The sequence below is a fragment of the Halichoeres trimaculatus genome, unplaced genomic scaffold (genome assembly GCF_033239565.1).
Source record: "Halichoeres trimaculatus isolate MK-OKI-2021-1 unplaced genomic scaffold, fHalTri1.1 fHalTri1_scaffold_6, whole genome shotgun sequence".
NCBI classification, from domain to species: domain Eukaryota; kingdom Metazoa; phylum Chordata; class Actinopteri; order Labriformes; family Labridae; genus Halichoeres; species Halichoeres trimaculatus.
Genome location: NW_027437184.1, coordinates 27,370,330 through 27,385,456, shown reverse-complemented (window position 1 = coordinate 27,385,456; position 15,127 = coordinate 27,370,330). Strand labels below are relative to the sequence as shown.

General features: G+C 38.9%; 1 long non-coding RNA gene across 1 annotated transcript in view; it reads right to left on the bottom strand.

The window, feature by feature from the left end:
• Positions 1 to 11,734, bottom strand: part of LOC141792044 (uncharacterized) — a 74,989-nt gene extending 63,255 nt beyond the window's left edge. Inside the window, exon 1 of the long non-coding RNA XR_012598344.1 lies at positions 11,212 to 11,734. This is a non-coding gene — a long non-coding RNA (uncharacterized LOC141792044). The remainder of the gene's footprint in view (positions 1 to 11,211) is intronic.
• Between the last annotated feature and the right edge of the window lie 3,393 nt (positions 11,735 to 15,127).

The window sequence follows — 15,127 nt, the reverse complement described above, 5'->3', positions numbered from 1 at the left end:
TTAACAATTTCAATTTGAAACTCAATCATCAGCTCATCTCAGGGACAGCAAGGGTGGAAAATTTCCATCAATACACCAAAATTCATCATCTCTCTCAAATTCACCTGCCTCAATTGATATCTATAATAAACACGCTCAGATGCTTCAAGAGTTTGTTAAGAATCGAGATGTTCCAGTATTTTCTCCACTAATACTTAATTCAACACAAAAACACAGTGATCTGCTAATACCAGGTGCCAATGCAATTGCAGTGAAAAAAAAATATTTGCGTGATTATTTAACCACATAAGGCCAACACTACTAGCTCTCTAAGGTTACACCCCTTAAAAATTAAGTCTCTAATACTGCAAACATAACCACAGTGCAAAGTCACTCTTACCATGTTGTCGTGGAAAAACATGTTTGACCCTTTTCATCTTTGCTGTTCTGAAACAATAGATAGCGTTGCCTGCAATTTTTTAAAATCATTAGTGGTAAAACTCAGTGATTTTTTTTACTATATTTCATATTAGTGCTTCAACTGGCATTCTCACTAAACTGGATGCATTACAAAGGTTGGTATCAACAACTGTGATTGCTAACACCATCCACTATTAGAAGAAGCTCAGAACAATGTACTTAAGCCGTTATCATGTGATTAAACCAACATTAACACTGCTGTTTTTTAAGAGAAACAACGTATTACACCCAGACACTGAATAGACTGGTATTAATCTGTGATTCATCAAATAAAGAGCATCTAAAGTGCCTATGAGCAAGCTATTGCTAATGTTAGCCTAGCTTGTCCAGGTCAGATTTCTTGATTATTTTATTCATCATTGTTTTTTTTGAATGGCAGCAGAATTGAATATCCCCTTATTTTAAAAACAGAAAAAGAAACACAACGAGGGCCTGTTAGCTAGCTTCTGCTAATGTTAGCCTAGCTTGTCCAGGTCAGATTTCTTGATTATTTTGGCTGTGTCCGAAATGGCATACTAACATACTACATACTTCATGGTCGTTGTGTATATACTGTATACTACATACTAAAAGTATGATTAGAGTGCCAACCGTTTACACCGAAGTATACTACTCGATTTCCCATGATGCATTTCAAAACCTCCGACGACAAAAATTGGAAGCACACATAAGTCTATGGAAGCACACCAGGCTATCAAATATCTCAGTTGATTCGCCACATTTGAAAGTTTTAAGAACATTTGAGGCGAGAAAGTCATCACGTAGAACACCAAAATGTGGTCATTTGGGCCATAAAACGCACGGACACAAATTTAATTTCGACATTTCGGACATTCTGTTAAGAGCGCCAATATGCTATCGAAGAAACTTCCGGTCCGCTCCGAAACAAGAGCCCAATTTACAGAAGCGTTTAAGAACTTAAAAGAGATAAACGGGTGCTTTTATTTTGAAAACGGGAAGTTCGCTAGTGGATGATTTTTAGCTAACACCGGTCTCAAGACGAATTCATCACTCTTCAAAAAATTAAAAAATGTTTACTGCTCGCAGACACCGAAGACGATCCGTCCGTCGCCTCAGGCACTTTATTTCTTTGTACTTACGTTTAGGTTTCCCTGTAGAGCTAAGTCCATTTTAGTCGCTTCTCATCTTGTCATCTCATTCTGTATTTACGTTTATAAATACGGGGCTCGCAATGCATTATGGGGCGTGTCAGTACGACTAGTATGCCCACCTCCCATACTTAAAAATTTTACCGATATAGTATACATCCGGGTATTTCTCGCGCACACAATCTTTTCATACTATTTAATGTGAACGCACTACATACTTTTTTTGACGTCATACTTAGTATGAGTAGTACGTTAGTATGCCATTTCGGACACAGCCTTTATTTATCATTGATTTTTTTTAAATGGCAGCCAAATTGAATACCCCCTTATTTTAAAAACAGAAAAAGACACACTACAAGGGCCTGTTAGCTAGCTTCTGCTAATGTTAGCCTAGCTTGTCCAGGTCAGATGGTAGCATCATTTAAGAACCCCTACAAATTCAAATTAGCAAAATGAATGCATTAAGGGTAGCTAGGGTTAGCTATCTTTTTGCAAACGTTAGCTTAGCTTGTTTAGGGTAGATTTTTTTTCTTTTTATCATTGTCAGCAAAGTTTTTCAAAAGCTAAATTGAACAATTTAAAAAATCAAAATCAGTCCAAAGGTCAGAATAAGGGCCTTTGTCCACCAGCCATGTTTGTGTTGAAGAAAATATAGCTCAGGGATTTCTGTGCCCTGCATCCTCAGCATCAACTGTTTTTATCCCCAGCTACCAAGTTTCATTTTCAACAACCAATCATATCGTTATCCAGAAAAACAAATGTATATTAAGTCTGTCTACATCAAAGGTGAAAGAGAAACTAACCATACACATTTTTTTCTTAGTAAATAAAGTTGTTTCAGTGTCATGAGACAACTTTGTAACCTCCTATCAGTGAGCACAAGTGAGGAGTTTTCTGTGATAGACGTCATAGGCACTGAAAGAATGGAAAACCCCATCCAAGTCTGTGTTTTACTTAGACATCTTGGATGATACAAAAGAGTTATTATGAAAGAAGATTACTGCTTTTCTTTAGAAAAAGATTGATTACATTCCTCCTCTGTCAGTCCTTTGTCAACATGTTACATGTGGTATTGGGAGGAGTCACACAGCTGTTTTTAGAGTATTTATTAGTATTGGATCAGCATTCTGTATCAGTGGATTTGCAAATGTAGGTGTGTCAGGAAAGAGAATATTGCTTAATCTATTAACAGATATATTGTTTAGAAAATAACTAAAGGCAAGTTTTTCTCTTTCATTTTTTCATCTGTTCTTATTTGCTCTTTGCGTCAGGTCAGGAACAGCTGGATGAGAAATGGATCAGTGGTTAAGTGACACACAGTCTCCATCACAGACATGACATCACCCCCGTTACAACTGACCCATTGGGGGCCATTTGTGCTAGAATTCAATGCTGTGTGTGTGTTTCTCTGCATGCTTTAAACTACTTTCCATTGCTTCGAGTTCACAGACCAAAATAGTGTTCCACTTTACTTATTCGTATGGTAATAATTGGATTTTACTTAAACTGTAGCTTCGGGTATTAACCTATTAGAGAAAACAATAAACACTTAACATCTGTGTTATTTTCCTCTGGAACGACTTGGCTCCAGTCATTAATAATTCAATAAAGAGCTGACTTATCCTGCATATCATCTGTCTTCATTATTGTAGTGTTGAATGACATCTTGCATCCATCTGTCCCTGATACCATTAATCAAAACGAGCCATGCTGATGAGGAAAGTTTAGGTTGTTTCCCAGACTTCCATGGGACCTCTTGGAACACGCAGCGGTTATCTGAGGTGTTGACCACTCTAGGGCTTAGAAAAATGTACAGTAGAGTTAAAGTACATTAGAGGCTCATGTTCTTTAGCTATGACATGTTAAAAGTCCAGTTGGCTGTCAGAGATATGATCCTTACTCATCAAAAACAGTCTACCTGAGTCTATAACTTCTGAGATGTCGCTAAACTAGTTTGCTTACAGTGTCTGTGTGAAAAAGCAACAAATCTTTTTATATTACAGTGAAGTATCATCTGAGCAGCCCTATTATTCATATGTGCACCTACACACACACACAGCAGGACGTCCCACCCAGCCTCCTATCATTCCTCTGTGTCTGGCAGCGTTAGATCTGTCATTATCAGTGATAACAACACTAAAACACAACTTATGTTTTAGACTTCTTCTTCCCTTGATATCACGATACCACTGCAGGTGATCTGCACTCTGACAAGGCCAGTTACTGAGGGGTAGTTTCGCTGAGATACAACCAATGACTGCAGAATGACATCAGCAGAAAACAGCTGTATCAATACACAAACAGGGGGAATTTCGATTTTTCAATTCAATTCTGGATATTTGATAAATCATCCAGTGAAAAGGAAAAAATAGCTCATGTGACTTTTATCTCTTCTACATTTAAAAAAAATATATTTATGGTTGGCCTGGTTGAAATATGCTTTAACCTCCAGATAGAGGTTGTGGGACATCTTAAAGATGATTGCTCTTTTTGCCATTAAAAAAATTAAAAAATATCCTCTATGATAGAAAAAGATTCCAAATACCATGGGACTATATGAGTTGCTGGTCAAATGGCCAAAATTGTAAACTAAAACTGAGGTTAGTTGTAACATTTAAAAGGTGAAACATGCCTATCTGGATTGTATCAGTATATTTCATATCTAACTGCCATAACTTTTTAGAGTCACTCAATGAGTCTCTTTCCAGGAACTATCTGGACAATAGTAATAATAGGTAACAGCAGTTATCTGTGATGATGGTTTAGATGTCCATCCCTTTAAACTAGGGATGCACTGATCCAACTTTTCTGGTTCTGATACCAATACCTGGGCTTTGGTATCGACCGATAACGATCCGATACCAGTGTTAAGTAATAACCTGCATGCCCTACTGTGGGATAAGACTGGTATATTTGGGGTAGAAGGCAAAAAATGAGTATATGGAATTACTGAAGTTAAATTTTACTTAAACTACAAAATATTTAAATGTTTACCATCAAAAAACAATTCTTCAGGATGTAAATAAGTTCTTTTCAAATGTAAACTTTTATACCCCGCTGACTGGTAATGCAGTAAAAAGCAAAACAAGTGCATCAGAGGCAACATTTCAAATCAAGTAGCAAAGAGCGCTGGTTAAAAAATAAAAAATAAAAAATAAAAAAAGGCACAGAGCTGTTTGTCTGGATCGGCACCATGGATCTCTTCCTAAGGATATCAATCAAGCCTTAAGGGGCACCAATATACTGATAACCAATACCCCTGACCGGTGCATCCCTACTTTATACTAAAATAACTGACTCTCTCTGCACACCTGCAGCAGAGCATTTTTTATTTCGCAAGTTTTACATTTACAGGGGTTTGGGTTGAGGAGAGATCCTCATTTATTGCAGATGGAAATCTCATACAGACAGTAATGTTATCATATAATAGATGTAGGAGAATGGAAAGTACCACCACTTCTGGACATGTCTAAACCTTGATAATATTGGTCTCTTGTGCTTCATTGGTATTCCTCTGTCTCAATATGTCTTTCTTTCTTTCTTTCTTTCCTTCTTTCTTTCTTTCTTTCTTTATTTCTTTTCCTTGTATAAAAACTGAAAAAAAAATCATTCATTCACTGCAAACAGACATAACCTCCATTTAAAGACCATTACCAGAAAAAATAAGTGAAAAGTGTGTTTTAAAAAAAGAGCCAATCGGGATGATGAGGGACATAAAGAAGCAAAGCTTATCATGTCTTGCCCCTATTAATCAAATTTCATACAGACATTATCTATATTCTGTTTTTTTGTTTCACAAAACAATTCATATTCAAAAGCAAAGGATACAAGTAATTTCTATGATAAACCAAATTTGTGTTGTTGGCAATTCATAAGGCAAACACTTTATTTTTAAGACAGGTGGTTCACGTTAAAAAACAAATTATGTGTTGGCAGAAAACCACAAGACAAAAAAAATAATTTAACAGAGCAAGGACACCAGTACATTTTTAGTCTATTTCTAACCTGACCCTGTTCCTGCTTTATTTGTGCTTTCGTAGTAAAAAAAAAATGTTCAAAAAGAAGAAATCTCATACAGAAAAATAATATTTTCAATATAAAAAACCACTCTGCCTGTATTCAAAAATAGAGGCTAGCTCAGAACGTCTCTTTTAAATCTAGGTTCATGTAACAGCTGATCTCACTGAGCTCCTGTCTTTAGGAAATCACAGCCCACACACAGACAAATGAATGTCACTTGACCTCTAATTTGAAGTTGCACAGCAGAGCTTTAGTGTTGCCACACTAAGTGGGTCAACCTATAGTGGAGAGCCCTACATGACTTACTCATAGACCTGCTGTACACCAGATCCACTAAGAAGCCTCTCAGCACACAAAGAGGCTTCGTCCTGGGCAAGAGAGAGCCACAGTGCTGTTCAGAACTGGAGGATCTTCACAACAGAAGCTTGTAAAAAGCTTTAACAAGTCAAAGGATAAGTCTCAGAGTGTGTAAAAAGAGCTGAAGCTCCAGAGCAGCTGAAAGGGAGCGCGTGAAGAGGAGCACAGAGCTCTGTTTCTGAGCAATCTGAGCAAAAACTATTCCCAGTTTAACTTCTCCTCTCAACATTTCACAGCGTTTGAAGGAAAAAGATGGAAACAAGACGGATCAACAGGGAGTTTACTCATGTGCCTGCATGACGTTTTGATCTAAAGTCTTCCAGCACAGAAGTACTGTGTTAACAAACTATGACACTAAGTTTTGTCAGGAAGAGCTGCAACTATAGATACATCAGTCAGCTGGAAGAAATTTAATGCTCAAACACAATCCATGGTTTCTAACTTTAAGACATTTGCCGGGACAGCTGATCAGTAAACTTCAAAAAAATGTTAAGCAGATGAATCAGTGATGGAAACTTGCACCAGTCTCACATCAGTCAATCTGAACAACTCGCACAGCGACACAAACATGAGCTCCACAAAACTTCGTGCACAATCAGGCAAGTTCAACCAACAACCTAGAGAGGTCTTTCAGAGAACCACTCCTGTCCTCTCACCCTCTGGGGTCATGAACTCCTTCCATGAACAGCTGCTTTGTTGGAGCACTTATTGTCATAACTACTCTCATCATATTCCTTCCTGAAGCAGCACAGATTCACAGTCACACACTGTGCGCCCTCATTAGTCAGCACAAACTCAACCACAGGCAGATCCCTTCATCCACTCCCAAGAGTCTTACTTGTCTGACAATGGCCTACTTTCAGTGAAGAACGGAGGTGTATCTCACATTTACTGCAGACAGTGCTTTCAAACTGAAAGATTAGGGTTACTATTTTTATACTGCTTATGTAAGTGTGAAAAAAAAACTGGTGTTTCTACCTGAGAACTTGTGATAAACAAAGCAGAGGAGTGCAACAGGGTTGTCACTTCTTCCATTTACATGCACTTCAGTAATTCGATCAAACCCCGAGTAAGGCAATACTGAGATTATTGTCATACAAACATCTTAACAAAGTTATCTTACTTGCATTAAGGTTGAAATCGGAGTAAGGGAAACTCAATTTACAGAGATGGATTACTCATCGATCTTTCAAATGACTCGCAGCATGTAAACACCGTATCGCCTGCTTTCTCTCAGTGGTTTGCTCCATGTGCCATAAAAAGCAACAGAGTGAGCCAGATGTAGAGCAGTGAGTTGAGAGAAGAGACACTACCAGCAGCTATGGAAAAAATATGACTGGATTAATGGTGATAGCGCATGGTTGTTACTTGTTAGAAGTACCACGACTGCTAACACAGGTCACGTTGAGGCTCTGGAATGGGTACCTTTCACATCTGAAACGATGCACTACCAATGCCCAGAACCTGGCAATTGGTAGCAGTACTCAACAGTCCCAATTTTATGTCGTTTTTGTGTTTATGTGGTAAAAATTATATCAATTTGTTCAGTAACATTTTTTTATTCAATTTAGCATATTTATTCTTCAATACATATCCTTATAATGCTGTGTTGATGTCCAGTGTGAAAAATCACCCACTCTTCCACTCCCTCACAGTCACAAGGATGCATTGAGGTACCTAAACATGGTACCTATTGATTTTTTGTGAATCTGTACCTGGTACTTTAGACAGAACTCCGTCAGTACCTATAAAAGTACCTAATTCGGTACCCATCCCTACAGAAGTCTGATTGTCCTCTTTTAATACTAGTTTTTATGAGCATTTTCTGTGTTAAGTTGGTTTTAATTAGGTCTCGAATGATATGCTATTCTCACGATTTAATTCTAATACGATTTTTATGGTGCCGATTCGATTTAAATTGCAATTCTTTGATATTTGCAATTTATGCGATTTTTAGTTTGCTTTCTTAACACCTGACCATGTGAAAAAGTTGAATGATGATAATCAGGGATGCACGATATATCGGTATCAATATCAGTATCAGCCCATATTTGTCAATTTTTTGACACATTGATATCGGCCGATATTTACTCATTGGCTGACGGACATTTTCAGAGCGTCTTCAACGATCTTTCAAGGCTAAAAAAATATTGTTTTCTATGACTATTTAAACAAAGAGTGGACTCTCTTCTTTTCTGTCTCTCTTCCTGTTTTTGATCCAAAAAACTACTTTTTTTGATCATGTTCATCTTCGGTGCTCCATCCTTTGATCCTTTTCATGGTCGTCTTTTCTCATGATTGCGCCGCTCTTTATCCCTGAACTACCTCAACACACTTTTTATCAATATTGATATCAGTAAATATCTGTTATCGTCCATAACGGTAACATTAATATCGGATATTGGTATCGGCCAAAATTTTCATATCGGTGCATCCTTATTAATAATTTCTACAGACTATATCAGGAGCCATATTTTCCCATAAAATGCACATCACGTGAGTCAGAGAGAAACATTTCACCCTCTTCTGGAGAAAAGTGGTAACTTTTTTCAAATCCAGTCTATAAACAAAGACTAAAAAGAAGAATTCAAATTTGAAAAAAAAAAATTGACAAAGAATCCTGATTTTGATATTGTCAAACAAAAAATCCTGATATATTGATTTTTGATATTTCTCCCATCTCTAGTTTTAATGATGCAACACCTCCAATATGTCTGCTTCCCTTAAATCTCTGTGAATAGAGCAGAAAGAGTAGGGCAGAAATAACCTGCTCTCAGGAAACAGAAAAAAAAGAGTCTCTGGAACTAAAATGCAAAAGGTAAATCATGTTTTCTCTCCTAGTTGAGTGGCAGAAAAGGAAACCACCACCTACTTGCTGGAGCGGTCAGGTCCTGCCCTGCTCTTTCTGAGTCTCTGTTTCCATCCTGAATGGCACCTCTGTCATTCACATGGCAGCAGCAGCCTAACAACTAATAAATCACTTCGACTAAGTGAGCTTTTCCTTTCACTGCTAGCAAACAACTGGGCTAATTTATAACCAGAGGGGGCATGAGGGAGAGGCTAAAATTGGCTGCAGGGGTCAGGCAGGTTATCTGATGACGTGTTTTTACCTGGCGTACAGCACCAACAATCCTCCCCAGATATGAAACATTCAAGTCTTCACCTCAAACCAGAGAACCCGAACCAGAGAAGAAAATTAAGCTGTGTGCTCTCTACAACACAATAGTTGGATATTCCTCTGACTGAAAAGTGTAGAAATTAATTTGAATGCCACCAAATTATTTGACAAAATATTCGAGGAATAATAAACTACTCAAACTGTAAAACTGTAAAAAAAAAAAAAAAGAAAGAAAAAAAAAGAAAAGGGATCCAGAGTTGTACTTATGACAGAAAATGTCAACATTTTAAAAAATAGGCTTCTAAATAATCTGAAGTCCACAAACTCTCTTTCTATCCCTCGATGCTGAGCTGGCAGTTTCCCTGTTTGTATTCTGTGGAGGCTGAAGCAGCGGCAGCAGCAACCAGCTCAACACAGGATAAAAAGTTTTGACAGTAACTTCTCGAGTTCTCTGAGAAGCTGAGCAGCGCAGCTTCATTATACTGTGACCCACATGCCCAAAATAGAGAACTAGATCCTGCAGCAGACAGTCTGTGTGTTAATAAAAGAGCAGTCTGACGTTAAACAGATTAAATTAAAAAAAATAAAGTTCTGATAAAACTTTAAAGTCCTGCTTTAATAGCACCTTTCACAGGTGCAGGTGGAGACTCTTTATTCCCGTGTCACTGAGCTGGTTAATGAACGCAGGGAGAGAAGGAGACACAGAGTGAGTCAGTCAGAGAGACGGCTTCTGATTTCTTCAAAGAGACGAGGGAGTGAGGTCAAAATCCCCGAACTGCCAATGAACCATCAGAGTGAGGCACATAAATCACAGCTCTGCACTTCAATGGACTCCTAAAAGGAGTTCACTCACACACTCACTCACTCAGCTCATACACACACACACACACAGTGCTTCATTTGTGCTTCAGATTTGTTTGAGTTAAACATGAAAGACAGGTTGTTGTGTTTCAGAGAAGGTGCCTGGAACTGGTTACGAACTGTTGCTTTAAATTTTACGTAAAACAAAATGAGAGATTTGGAAAAAAACGTTAGTTTCTGGTTTGATACTTAGGCATGTTGATTTTTAATGCCATCAAACAATCTGTGTGTGCAGGATTCAAGCAAGTTCAAGACAAAGGAGTTAACACTGTAAACAAGTTTTCTTTATTTAATGTTTAAAAAAGTTTGGTTACCTCTGCCAAAATAATCAAATAAATATATTTAAGAGTTACTTTAATAGGTATATGTGAAAGTATTCTTTATACTTATTATCATGTTGTGGAGTTAGTCGACATGGAGTGATGTGTTACTTCGTACTAGGAGCCACATGGCCTACAAAAAAAAAATCAAATTCCACACAGAACAAAGTCTGCCCAAAGCATCTTATAAAAATCCAAACCCACACACGATCCATGGAGTTACAAACCTTTATTCGACCAATACGAACATTTTTAACTTGGAAATTTAATTCCTGTTAGATTCAATTTTAACCCAAATTCAAGGTTGAAATGCTTCTTTAAGAGTCACATGATGTTATTGTTACATATTTCTGCAAAATGAATTTCTGTGAATTTTACTTTCAGACAAAAAAGCAGCAAAACTGTTCTGTAAGATGGTCAGGGTGTGTCAAAGGTCGACGCTCAACGTCTCAGACCTGCACAAACCAAGACTCTGAATTATAGGACCACCAAAAAGAAACAAATGAATATCACCAGCTGAGGAGGAGACTCAGGAGTCAACTCAAAACCAGGAGCAGTTTCAAGGTTCAGATTCAGGCGCACGTTCACAGAGACATCGTCAAACTCCAGAAAGTTTTCAAAGCCATTGTGCTGCCTCCGCCAAGTGCCATTCTCTCTGACCCCTGCAAATTCCCTTCCCCCAGCCGGCCTCCGCTCCATCTCCCCTCTCGCGCTACCTTGACCCTCAAAACCGCGCAAACCGGTACAAACTCACACTCACAAAAAGCCTTTTCAGAAATCATACACCTGAAATCTTTAAAGGGATGAAGGAGTAAAACGCGGCTGCATATTTATACCCCAGCAGAAATAAAAACTCAAAATAGGTAACTGTGAATCAGAATACGCGAGGGATAAAGCGCGCTGACGACTGCGAGAGAACAAAACTTCAGAAAAAGTGCAGAAAAGAGTAAAGAGGAGACAAACTCACCAGAAAGATTCCGATATCCGAGCTCGAGAATGACAGATTCCTCTCATGTCTACCTCCGATCCACTTCCATTTTTCTGAGCTCCCATATGGCACCCCCCACCCCTCCGAGAGGCAGAGGGAGTGCGACAGAGGGAGAGCCAAACACACAGGAGAGAAGGAGAAAGAGGGAGAAAGATAGGGGGGAGTTAGTCCCGGCGTGGAGATGGAGGGGAGCGCTGCAGCTGTGCGCCCCCGTCACTATCTCCCCCAAATCCAGAGCTCTCCTCCTCCATGTGTGTCTGCAGCACCGCGGAAAAAGGCAACGGAAACAAAGTGATCCTCTTACACACAGCCCGGAGAAAAGAGAGACCGAGCGAGGGAGCGGGTGAGGAAGGAGAAACAGAGAGGAGGGAGATAGAGAGAATGACAGGAAAGAAAACAAGTGAGCCAGTTAGAGGGCCGAGGCAGCAGGTTCAAGTTTTCAGCGTTTCCTTTGCTGCGTCGTAGGAACTCTGCCGGCCGAGTGGGAGGGAACAAGCGGGAGTTTCTAGGAAGCAAAGGAAAAGAGTGCATAATACCTTCCAGCTTCTTCCTCGCCCCACTTCTCCCTCCCTCCCTCCTTCCCTCCCTCCCTCCCTATCACTCTTTCTCTCTCCGTCTCTGTAATAAGCCTGGCTACAACAACCCCCTCCTCCGGGCGCTGGAATGCAAGGCAAGAGTTTCAAGAGGCCCAGTTAGACAACGCACAGAGTCTCTGCACCTTGACCCCCGGGTCAGCCGCAGTGTGTACATGTGTGTGCATGTGTGTGTTGGTGTGTGCGTTGGCTGGAGGGGCAGGGGAGCTTTAGTTGTGTCTGTGTATGCTTAAAATTGAGGGGCCAGCTTTGCCTCACCAGATCACATAACAGAGCCCGGACAGCCACTTGACAGAGATAATGCTGTCGGACATTTACACGGCTGCACAGAGTCACTGTGAATGTGACTCTGTTACACACACACACACACACACACACACACACACACACACACACACACACACACACACACACACACACACACACACACACACACACACACACACACACACACACACACACACAATAGCTGCCTTCTTCACTCCGGCTAACTGCATTAAGCTCTTTTAAATGAAGACCGTTTCCAAACCGACCCTCATTCTGCTTATTATTTAATCCATTTTCTGTTTATTCTCATCGTTTTTTTCTTTTTCTGTTTTCACGTTGCTGTTTTAGGTCATCAGAGATGTGCAGCTTGCCAAATCTGGTGCTGATTCACTGATTTAAAAGACATCCACAGTTGTATGTGGGTCACAATACTGGAGGCTCAGAGACTGTTTCAGTGTTTGCCAAATTAGAGAAGCATGCCCAATCAAAATCATTTATGACAACAAAGACACCGTGATGATGAGGCTGATAACGACTCACAGAGGGGAGTCTCTGCGAGCTGCGTCTTCAGACGAGGGCTGCTTGATGAGCTGCTTTCAAAGGGGAGCAAACATACATTATGAATTCACAATGATGACAAACTTCTGATGTTTTTACCTGTGTTGTTTTTCTACTCAGAAATAATATGTATAGCTTTTTGCCTGCTTTGAGGGACACAATACATAAACGCCTGCTTCATGCAGGTCTTCTACTACCAAGAAATATAAGCTCAGCTAGCACCTCACTCGTACCCCTTCTTCAACCAAACCAGGTCCAGGGACCTGATCAGACACCAGCTCTTTGTGTTTCAACAACCAAAAAACTGAACTCAAGCCAGAAATAACTCACTCTCAGAGTAGCACCGAGTGTTCACTGGGCTAGAAGAAGGAGCCAGTTACATCAGGTGCCAGAGGCAGGATCATCACACCATCAAAACTCTGTTGTGGCTAAAATCAGCTCAAATAAAAATAAATGTAAATTGTTTCCATACAGTATTTATCATTTGGTGGAAACATTATATTATTATAAAATCCTGTGGCTGACAGAGAAAAGATGCTCTTTTCAGCACAAGAGGGAGTGTTTCCCTAAATTATCATGTAACTTTAAGATTATTAACGCTTCATCCTGATAAGTTATGAGGAGACCACGGTAATGACAGCCAGTGCCAGGACTGTGCTGTGGATTCACTTGCTCAAATTACAGTTCTGCTGTCTCTTAAACTGCCTTGCCCTGTAAGAACGAGAGTTATCTTTTTATTTATCCTTTTCAAAACAAAGGAAAAGTATTTTTCTGCAGTGGTTGGTGAGAAAACTTCAACAGACAAAATGCGACATATCGTTTTAAGGAGGGATGCACAATATTATCGGCACAATATCGGTATCGGCTGATAAAAGCTTCAAAACACGTTTATCGGTATTGGCAGATATGAAAATTTCTGCTGATATGCACAGCCGATAAGGTGCTATTCAGTTAGGATTATTATTATTTTCCATCTGAAAAATAAGCTCCTTAAATGAAATGTAGCACTTCATTTATTTGCGCTGCAGAGCTCTGTGTCTGTCACCAGGTTGTTACAGTAGCTCTAAAATAATCAAATGCAACTTGGTTATGTTTAAAAATGCATTGTACTTTTAAAGTTCATGTGATCTAAAGAAATTATTTTTCTCTATTTCAATACTGAATGTCTTGAGTTTGAAAAAATAATACATTTCTTATTTATGGTAAAATCAAATGTTTTTTTTCTTGTTTTATGTGTGTTTCTTAAACAAATAAGACCGTCACAATAAGAGTAACATATAAATTCCAGTACAGGATAGACTTAGCTTTCTTTACAGTGAAGAAAACAAACAAGCTTGTGATTATCGGTATCGGCCAAAAGGGTTTTTCGATATATATCCGCATATCGGATATCGGCAAAAATCCAATATCGTGCATCCCTAGTATTAAGTTGAAAATTTTAAAAAAATCAGGAATTGAAGCGCCAACTAAAGTTTGTTGAAATTTAAAAGTGTAGTGTGTAAAACTTATGATACTATTTTCACACGTGTACTTCAACGAAAAAACAAAAAATAACATCCTTAACGTGACTGGTCTGTTTTATTTTATTTTAGTTTGTAAACTATGCACCCGACTCCTGACCAAGGAGTCCTTCTTAATGTCTGAGACATTAAAAAACATAAATACTGTTGTAAAGAATGTAAAGATGTGGCTCTCTGTGCTTCTTGACTTTGGAGAAACAAGCTGGTTCTTAGACGTTTCTCAAGTTGAACTTACTCTGAGCCAGAACTAGCACCAGGGTCACTTGATTGCAAAAGGGTATCACCCAGAATCATGTGTCCCACAGGGTGCTGAAAGCATTTTTTTTAAGTTGAAATTAGAATTTTGAGGGATTGAACTGATTTGACCTTCTCTGACTTCATACTATAAAGAAAAAGTAAGTGACAAAGAATATCTCTTTTGAGAAAAATCTTAAAATTGAACAGAATTATCAGAAAACTAAAACACATGCTGAAAAATCATCTGTCTATTTACCAGTTGCTCAGGCTACCCCTCAAACTGTAAGCAATTTTAAAGAATAATAAAATAAGAATAACACTTTTGTCATACCACCTAGAATGACTGTACTTTTGACAAAGCATTAACACTGCATGCGAGTAAAGCACTATGAAAATGCTTTACTTGAAGGGGTCTAATATATTCTTTCAGATATTCTTTGAGATCCAGACGGATCTTGGTTAACGGTGCTTTCAGACATTCTCCCTTTTTTTTAAGATTTCAGTTTGCTGACAGTGTAACGTACGCAACCGAACTTGGTTTTGTTTGGGCGCTCTGCACCAAAAAAAAAAAAGAAAGTATTTAAAACCCTCCAATCAGGCAGGTTTGCGTCATTTGAATCAGAGAAGCTGGTACTGTCTGCCAGTCAGAGCTCAGTATATTGTGGCTGTTCTGCATGTAAAAACCTATTCTTCAAATTCATTCAAGTGTCCCGGCTAATA